Here is a 9,724-nt window from a genome sequence, read left to right as displayed (position 1 = left end):
TAAAGTTTGGAACTTTATACCTTCTAGAGCTTCTTGAGCACAGGCTAACTTCAAATCTACAAGCTTGATCTTCTTCTCCAACTCTTTGATGAAATACCTTCCTCTTAAAGCACTCAAGAACACACCAAATAAGCTTAAACACACAAATGAGAGGCTAGGGTTTGGGAAGGACAAATGTAATCTATGGAGGCTGAGGAAATAGAGGTTTTGGTGCTCATACTAAAGTAAAATGATGACATCTATGCATATATGTATAAAGTTTGGAACTTTATACCTTCTAGAGCTTCTTGAGCACAAGCTAACTTCAGATCTACAAGCTTGATCTTCTTCTCCAATTCATTGATGAAATACCTTCCTCTTAAAGCAGTCAAGAACATACCAAATAAGCTTAAACACACAAAGGAGAGGCTAAGGTTTGGGGAGGAAGAATGTAATCTATGGAGGCTAAGGAAATAGAGGTTTTGGTGTTCATAATGTTGCTTATATAGAGCCCAAACCCTAAATATTAGGGTTTCACCCAGACATTAGTATGCCCAACGTACATAAGTGTATGCCTAGCGTACTAAGGCGGGCCTTAATATGCTTAGCGTACTCTTATATACGTGCATCGTACTCCCTTTTGGCCCAAGTTTGCAAACATGGTCCTTAAAATTATCTTGACTCTTCACTTCCAACCCCAAGGACTATAAATGACAAGGTAATGATAGAAGAGGGTTCCAGAATACCTGCCAAATCTCGGGATGTTACAAATCTGGAGCAGGGTAAATGTTTGGTGCTCTAGGACAGCTAAAGAACACATTACTTATCTGCCAAACATTCAAAAAGGTAACTCTCTCTCTCTCTCTCTCTCTCTCTCTCTCTCTCTCTCTCTCTCTCTCTCTCTCTCTCTCTCTCAACGAAAATTGGTTTCAAGCTACTAATAATTTGAATTGGTCATCTTATTTGCTTTCTTTGTTGAAAATAATATGTTTTTTACACGGGAACAAGTTCATAATGCTTTGTAGTGGCATATAATTTTGACATATCAATAAGGAAATGGATTCTTGAGCTATACATTTTTTTAATTATACCATGTTGAAAAATATTTCAAATTGTTATAAATATCCCATATTCATATTAGATGATGCATAATTTTGGCTATATGTTGGAGGAGGAAAAGGTGTGATTAATAGTAAGAGATATAGTGGTATTGTAGTGATACGTGATGCAATAGAGAAGCCTATCGTTCCAAGTAAGATTATATATTCTATTTGCTTTTGACAAACAATATGTTTTCAAAATTTTGCTTATTGTGTTAAGGATATTCAGTGCAATGTAGCCTCCAATTAATCATGTATATTGCTAATCTTTGCCTTGACCACTATCATATATTATAATATATTCCACCACGCCTTTATGTTTAGTCTTTATTTTGTTAAAATGAACATTTAATCCAATGAAAATGTATATTTTAGGGATATTCTAACAGTTTTTTCGGTTGGCTAATGGATTTTCATGTTTCGAAGCTGACTGCATTGAATTCATACTTATTTTCAAATGTTTAACATACTTTTTGTTGTTTTTTTTTTTGCATATAGGAAGGAACAAAGGAATGCGTAAGTATACACTATAAAGCTTCATCATTAAAATGATCTTGTATATTTCTTCATATATCCCGACCCCCCCCCCCCCCCCTCTTTTTTATGATCTTTTTTACTTTCTATGTGTGGGGGCCAAATTTACTTTTATATGCGGTGAGGCTTACTAAAAGACCTTGGACAACTCAAAAATCGTCATCAAAGAAAATAAAGAAGCATTGATCTCTTCATATTTCTTATCATTCTTTTACATGAGAGCTATAATTTTCAAACACCTAACTTTATTCATTATTTAGTTTATATCCTTTCAAATGTCAAATGATTAACCAAAATTAATAAATTGTAATTCTAAATCCAATGGTGTTTACAATTAAATTATGATTTATTTTGTTTTAATTATGATTTGAAACACTTTCTTCAAAAATTGTTTTTTGTTTCTATATTTTCTATAAAATTATAATAGAACTAAAAAATGGTGTGATGTTTTTATGTTTTTGTCTAAAATTATAATTTCATTTTTCCATGGATCGAAATTCAGTTGTTACAAAAAAAATTTCTCAAGACTACAACTGGGTCTCTCATTTTTGCCACTGAAGCAAAGCTTTTGTAGGATAAGTAAACTCATTTTTGATTCGATCAATGCATATAGCTACAGTCTAAATATTATAGGGTCATTAAGTTTAAACATGCTTAAATAATACTAAGTATATTGTAATCATTAGGATATAATGAAAAAGTTAGTTTGTGTTTTAATACTATATGTAGATGATCATGTTATTTTCCAACATCAAAACATCCCTCAAGTATGCAATTGAATGTAGTCATCACCGATTGAGCAATCAATCTCGGTGTTTTTGTTTGTAAGTCGATAAATACCATTTTTTAGACATTTGAAAGTATATTTTCCTAATAAGACAAAAATAGAAAGCAGAATGTTGTTATGGGGTTAAAAACTTCAATTTAAATAACTTTGTAAGGAAAAAGTTTTAAAATTGAAATATTGTAATAATAAAACAAAAAAAAATTGTGTAGTTATTATACATGAACAAATGAAGTCTATATATATATATATATATATATATATATATATATATATATATATATATATATATATATATATATATGGAAAAGTGAGTGTGAGGCTGTAATACATGTAACCTTAGGTGTGGAACCATATAATACGATGCCGTTCTAGATGAAAATAAGGTTACTTGCATTTGATGAAAATAAAGTCAATTGCATTCACTTATTTTAAGCATTTACAATTTTATATGTTATTTTTTCCTTTATTGTTGGCTTCCATATATACTACGTCGTTTTCTTTAAATTATAAATCCACAATCTGATTTCCTTGGTTTTTTTCTCAAACCCTAATTTTTCAATCTTAGCTCTTTTCCATCGATTTTGTTGTGGCTACTGTAGTTATCACACGATTCTAAATCTTACTATTCTTCCTTGACAACGATATGGGTTTGCAATAATGGGTTACAAATTCAGATTCTTCCATGGCCGTCGTATTGCTCATCAATCCCCATTTTATACAACATTTTCCCTTATTTCGTTCTAGTAAGTTTCCCGTGAAATTGAACGTTTACATTATATCTTTCTTCCTTTCCGTGTTCTGATTGTAGGATTTAAAATGTTGAAACACAAGACGTGGGTCCCCAATCCATTTCTTTGTCATTTGATTTTGACTTTTGTTTTTCATGTTTCCGTGGGTAGCATGTTATTATGGTTTAATTTAGTAGTGGTTTGAATAGTTTGCAAAAAGTTACAGTAACATGTCAAAATTCTTTTTAATTTATGTGAAAGCTGTATTAGATTGAATGGCTTGTATACTGGCAGAAGGTAACTGACATTATATATCTTATAGTTCTTGTTTATTGGAATGCATAGTAAGTGTTTGATGTAATGTCTAAATGAAATAAGCCACTAAAAATACATAATGTAGCAGTTTATTATCTAAGTAAAGTGGATGTAGTTGAAATTATCCATCTTTTAAAAGAAATAAGCTACGAAAGTATGAAGGTTAAAAGTATGCAATGGATATTTCAATATGTTCGATGCTATTTAAAAGTTTCCCAATTTCCATGACAGTCAAGGATGCTTCTTGAGGGAATATCGTGCAAGAATCTAGGATGTTTGATAAATGGCCAACTTGAAGAACGAGGGACATGAAAAAACAACTGAAAGCAACAATTGATCATAGTTGAAACTCGCAGCAACCCAAATTTTGGCTACTTCTAGTTTTTTAGTTGGCGGATTCTTATTTGTTAGCAACCCAACATATAATAAACAATAAGATACACTAACTAATAATTTAATCTATATTTACATCAAGAGATAAAAACCATTAAACAAAATCTCAGGTGCATTCATTCATTAATATTCCATGTTTCTAAAAGCATTCAACGGATTAATATGTATATATATCTTAAAGTTGCATAAATTAACCAAAAATGTGTTGTAAGCTCTCTCTAAGGAAAAAAATAATGGTTTGTGAGGTAAACTGATACCAAGCAGAAACCAAACACAATATGCACAAAGCACACATCCTCACAGCATCAACGAGCAACACATGTAGACAACAAAAGAACCCATCCACATGATTACACATTTTCATCGCTGTTTTTCTGCTACGGATTCGTCCATCTAATAATAATGAATATAAGTATGCCGCGAAAAAATCATGAAGAATCAGTAAATATTACAGTTACCTTTCTTTTAGGACATCCAGTGGCATAATGACCTGGTGTTCGACAGTAAGAGCAAGTTCTTTTTTTCTTCACGTTCTCTAAAGAAGACTTAATTCTAGTTGCATTTTTTGGACGCCCTTTCGTATTTGTCGGAGCAATAGGATCACGGACAAATACAGATAACTGAGGTGTCATGTCTACTTGAGAAATTCCCTTGTAAGGACTTTGAGAAACATTCTCTAATGCTTTAGGCTTTTTCCGAATCTTTTGATCTTCTAAAAAGTTTATCACGAAATTGTTGAATTTTTCTATCTCTGCAGGGGAGTCGCTTGCTTGTTCGATTGCTTTATCACAATTTGAACGAACACACCATAAAGTTAAGGCACTAACTCCATTTTCACAATTCATTTCTTCTAGTCCAATGTTGCCATTACCCACCTTATACCTAACACTAAGTGTCCACCTTGGTAAAATATAGTGATCAGGAAGGTTTTCAACATGTCTTTTCTTCATCACGTAAAGGCTATGCTTGCATAATATCCCATATGTTTCATACTTAGCACATGAACACGTGACATTCACATGATCCACAAAACGAAAGATAACAATTCTCCAATGTCTTTTATCAATATTAAGCTGGCCAACCCTATATTTGATTTCTTTTGTTGTTTTACTTAAAGTCTCATGAGTTAAGTTACAATTAGCTTCTATCCATTCTTTTTTGAAAACCTCAAACATTTTTCTCGTATAAAAGTGACCTGCTTTTGCTTCTATCGGATGAACATAAAAAAGGATTGGACTAGAGTTCATGGTCTTAAAGTCTTCATCTTCTTCGGCAGCCCTTCGAGAGTCAACTGCTTTATCATATTGGAGTACAAATTCATTCAACATGGTCTTGGAATTAACAAATCCATCAAAAAATGAATGAATGCTCTCGCTTCTTCCACTTGTAGTCATTCCAGCAAAGAAAACATCTTTCAAGAAAGCTTTGGCCCAATGTATTCGTTGGTTATACATATCGTTTATCCAACTGTTACTTTCGATGTTATACTTACCGCGAATAACTTCCCAATTGGTTTCAAATTCTTCAATTGTATCACTCTTTACCCATTGTATATAAGCCTCTTTAAAATCACTATAACAAACAACAAGTGGTCACAGATGTTCCAATTCATGCTTCTTAATGTGCCATGCACAGAAACGATGGTGAGTGTTTGGAAACAATTTCTTGATTGCATTACCCATAGCTTTATCCTGGTCTGTTATCATTGTCGCTGGATACTTTCTAAACATACAATTTAAAAAATGCTCAAATAGCCATCGAAAAGTTTCTTCTTTTTCATTTTCTAGCAATGCACCACCAAACAATATAGACTGGCCATGATGATTCACACCAACAAACGGAGCAAATGGCATCTTAAATTTATTTGTCATGTATGTGACGTCAAACACAACGACGTCCCCAAATTTAGTATATGCCTCTCGTGATCTTCCATCGGCCCAAAAAACATTTTTAGGAGACCCATCTTCAAACAAATCCACGGCAAAATACTGGTTACTATCAACTAATGCTTTATCTTGGAAATGTTTGATTAGCCCATAAAACTCTTTACCTTTATATTGTTTACGTTGCTCAGATAAAACATCGGCACATTGCTTTGAGGTAACATCGACATCATATGAAGTTTTCATTGCATTTACAACCTTTTTAATTTGACAAGGCCTCAACCCTGATTGACCTAGTTCTACCATAAGAGACTTACAAGCCATTTAGCGGTGGATCTTCCCATGAGAACGATGTTTCATTACTTTGTAGGAGTTGTACTCAAACTATGATTGTGTGTGTCATTAAACACATCCACAAACCATTTCCCATCTTTTCCTTTTGATATTCGGAGCATTGCTTTGCATCCGGTCCTCAAATTTCTAGAACGTTTCTTAGCACCCCACATTAACTATTGCCCTTCAAACTTGTAAAGCCTTGTTTATTACACACATAGGTCTTTCGGTAAGGCTCATTTGTGGTCTTATTTTTAAAGCTCCAATGAACACGTATACCGAATCCATGAAGAAAGGCATATTGGTTATAAAATGTATATGCATCCTTAGGTGTATTAAAAACCTTCCCAATAATATCATATTCATCACATGCAAGATTCATAGTGTCCTCACTTACTCTTTCAGATTCAAATGTTGATTCTGAAGAAACATTTGCATCAACATCGTCGATTGTGTGTGTTGCAAATGACTGATTCCCTACTAGGTTTTCTGAATTCATGATCTTAATTCTTATCTTTCTGATGTTACTGGATGAAAGTCAACCTAAAATAATGCACCGAATAGGTCAATATGATAATAAAGAAAGTTAATAGCTACTTTAACAGAATGTTGGTACCTGGTAATTTTGATAATCCACGAAATTGATGAGGATGAATGATAAAACAGGGTTTTACGTTGGTTAATCTAAAGAAAAAAAATATGTGATTACAAAATTCGAAGTTGAGAAGGAAACGTAGGTAAAATTGATAAGGAACGACCAAACAAAAAAAGATTAACTTTGTTCATACCTGGTCGTTTGGATTAAATGATGCAATTGATGACCATGAATTATAAAATAGAGCACTAGGTAGGTTACTTTTATAAAAGAATTAAGGATTCTGGCAATCGAAGTTAAAAAGGAATTATGGGTAAAATGGAAAAGAAATTTTAATATGAGTAGGATTTCATGGAAGCCGACAATAAAGGAAAAAATAACATATAAAATTGTAAATGCTTAAAATAAGTGAAAGCAATTGACTTTATTTTCATCAAATGCACGTAACCTTATTTTCGTCTAGAACGACATCGTATTATATGGTTCCACACCTAAGGTTACATGTATTACAGCCTCACACTCACTTTTCCATATATATATATATATATATATATATATATATATATATATATATATATATATATATATATATATATATATATATATATATAAACCATATGTTCTAAAAATAAAGCAAAGTGGGTGTTGAGGATTAACTAGGAATTTTGTTAGAATTATGAGAAATTTGTTGGAGTGAAAAGCAAGACACTGCCTTCCAAACATTGAAGAGAGCCTTGTGCAGCGCACCTATCCTGTCCTTGCCCGAAGGAACCAAGGATTTTGTTGTCTACTGCGATGCGTCCAATCAGGGCTTAGGTTGTGTGCTTATGCAGAGAGGAAAAGTTATCGCTTATGCCTCGAGACAGCTGAAGGAACACGAAGTCAACTACACAACTCACGACCTGGAGTTAGGAGCAGTGGTCTTTTCACTGAAGATTTGGAGACATTATCTCTACGGAAACCAAGTGCACGATCTTCACTGACCATAAAAGCTTGCAACATATCTTCAATCAGAAAGACTTAAACATGAGACAACGGCGATGGGTAGAGTTGCTCAGCGATTATGAGTGCGAAATCCGCTACCATCCCGGCAAGGCCAATGTGGTGGCAGATGCCCTTAGCCGAAAGGAGAGTTCAAGCCACAAAGTGAAGACAATGACAATGACCATCCATTCCCACTTATCCGTGCAAATTCGAGAGGCTCAATTGGAAGCCCTAAAACCATAGATAGTGCCGAACGAAGCCTTGAGGGGAATGGATAAAAATCTTGAAATCAGAGGTGACGGAGTCTATTATTTCATGGATCGAATCTGGACCCCAAAGTTCGGAGGTTTCAGGGAGGTTGTTATGAACGAAGCTCACAAGACCAGATACTATGTTCACCCAGATTCGGACAAGATGTACCTGCATCTCAAGAAGCTATACTGGTGGCCAAATATGAAGGCCGAAATCGCTACCTTTGTGGGCAAGTGTCTGACTGGCGCCAAAGTAAAGGTCGAATACCAGAAACCCTCGGTTCTACTCCAGCAGCCCGAGATACCTGAATTGAAATGGGAGATGATTACCATGGATTTCATCACCAAGTTACCCAGATCTCCGAGTAGGTACGATACCATTTGGGTAATTGTCGACCGATTGACAAAATCCCCTCACTTCCTTCCAATTAAGGAATCGTTCAAGATGGAATGACTTACCCGAATCTACATCCAAGAGATAGTCCGACTGCACGGTGTGAATGTGTCCATTATCTCCGATCGAGATAGCAGGTTTACCTCAAGATTTTGGCAGTCCCTTCAGAAAGCTCTTGGAACTAAACTGGATATGAGTACAGCTTATCATCCTTAGATAGATGGGCAGAGTGAGAGAACTATCCAGACCCTGGAAGACATGCTGAGAGCATGTGTCATCAATTTTGGAAAGTCGTGGGACACTCATTTACCCTTGATCGAGTTCTCAGATAACAACAGCTACCACACCAGCATCAAGGTTGCATCGTTCGAAGCCCTCTACGGTCGCAAATGCAGATCCCCTCTGTGTTGGGCCGAGGTAGGGGACACGCATCTAGCCATGAGTCGAGTCCCCGACAGTGCTCTCACTGGTCCTAAAATCATCCGTGAAACCACCGAAAAGATCATTCAAATCCTAGATCGACTGAAAGCTTCACGAGACAGACAAAAGAGTTACGCCGATAAACGACGGAAACCCTTGGAATTCCAGGTTGGAGATCGCGTCCTGTTGAAGGTATCGCCCTGGAAAGGCATGATACGCTTTGGAATGTGCGGGAAACTTAACCCGAGGTACATAGGACCTTTCGAGATCCTCGCTAGGATCGGTCCTGTAGCCTATAAACTCCGACTACCTTAAGAACTTAGCAACATTCATCCTGTCTTCCACGTCTCTAATCTTAAAAAGTGTCTATCCGATGGAACCCTCATTATCCCTCTTGATGAAATCGAGATCAAGGAAAGTCTAAACTTTGTGGAAGAACCAATCGAAATCATGGATCGAAAGATCAAACGCATGAAACAAAACCGCATCCCGATAGTGAAGGTTCGTTGGAATGCCAAGCGGGGACCCGAATTCATTTGGGAACGTGAAGACTCGATGAAACAAAAATATCCGCATCTCTTTCCAAATCCATGATTTGTACCTTAATTCTAAATTTCGGGACGAAATTCCCTCTAACAGGGGGGGTGATGTGACAACCTGAAATTTATCCCGTCACTGTAACCCATTTCCGTTAATAAAATTTATTTTTATTGAAATTTTTCCGTTAACTTTTGGGTTAGGCAAAATAATTAATGTTGTTATTTTCATCTTCTTAAGTGTCGGAATGAAATAAAATCACATGAAAACACCCCCAATATTCATTTGGAAGATTTTTAGTTATAACTAAGTCGGGTTACGACAATTTAATCGGGTACGACCATAAACTCCGTTTAACGACGGTATTGGGTGGATTCCCACTTCGCCACAAACTCAAGCCTTATAAAAAGGATAAGTGGCCTTCATTTAAGCTTTTTCCCACCTCCTTATAACTTTCTCTCTCTAAAACTCGAGTTTTGACCCAAAAACGC

General features: G+C 35.3%; 1 pseudogene; it reads right to left on the bottom strand.

The window, feature by feature from the left end:
• Positions 1-4,264: 4,264 nt before the first annotated feature.
• Positions 4,265-6,551, bottom strand: LOC145035351 (protein FAR1-RELATED SEQUENCE 9-like; annotated as a pseudogene).
• Positions 6,552-9,724: the final 3,173 nt, after the last annotated feature.

Source organism: Lactuca saligna, chromosome 3 (genome assembly GCF_052625555.1).
Source record: "Lactuca saligna cultivar CGN05327 chromosome 3, ASM5262555v1, whole genome shotgun sequence".
Classification (NCBI taxonomy): Eukaryota; Viridiplantae; Streptophyta; class Magnoliopsida; order Asterales; family Asteraceae; genus Lactuca; species Lactuca saligna.
Note: the sequence above shows the minus strand (reverse complement) of the source record. Positions and strands in the feature narration are given on the sequence as shown.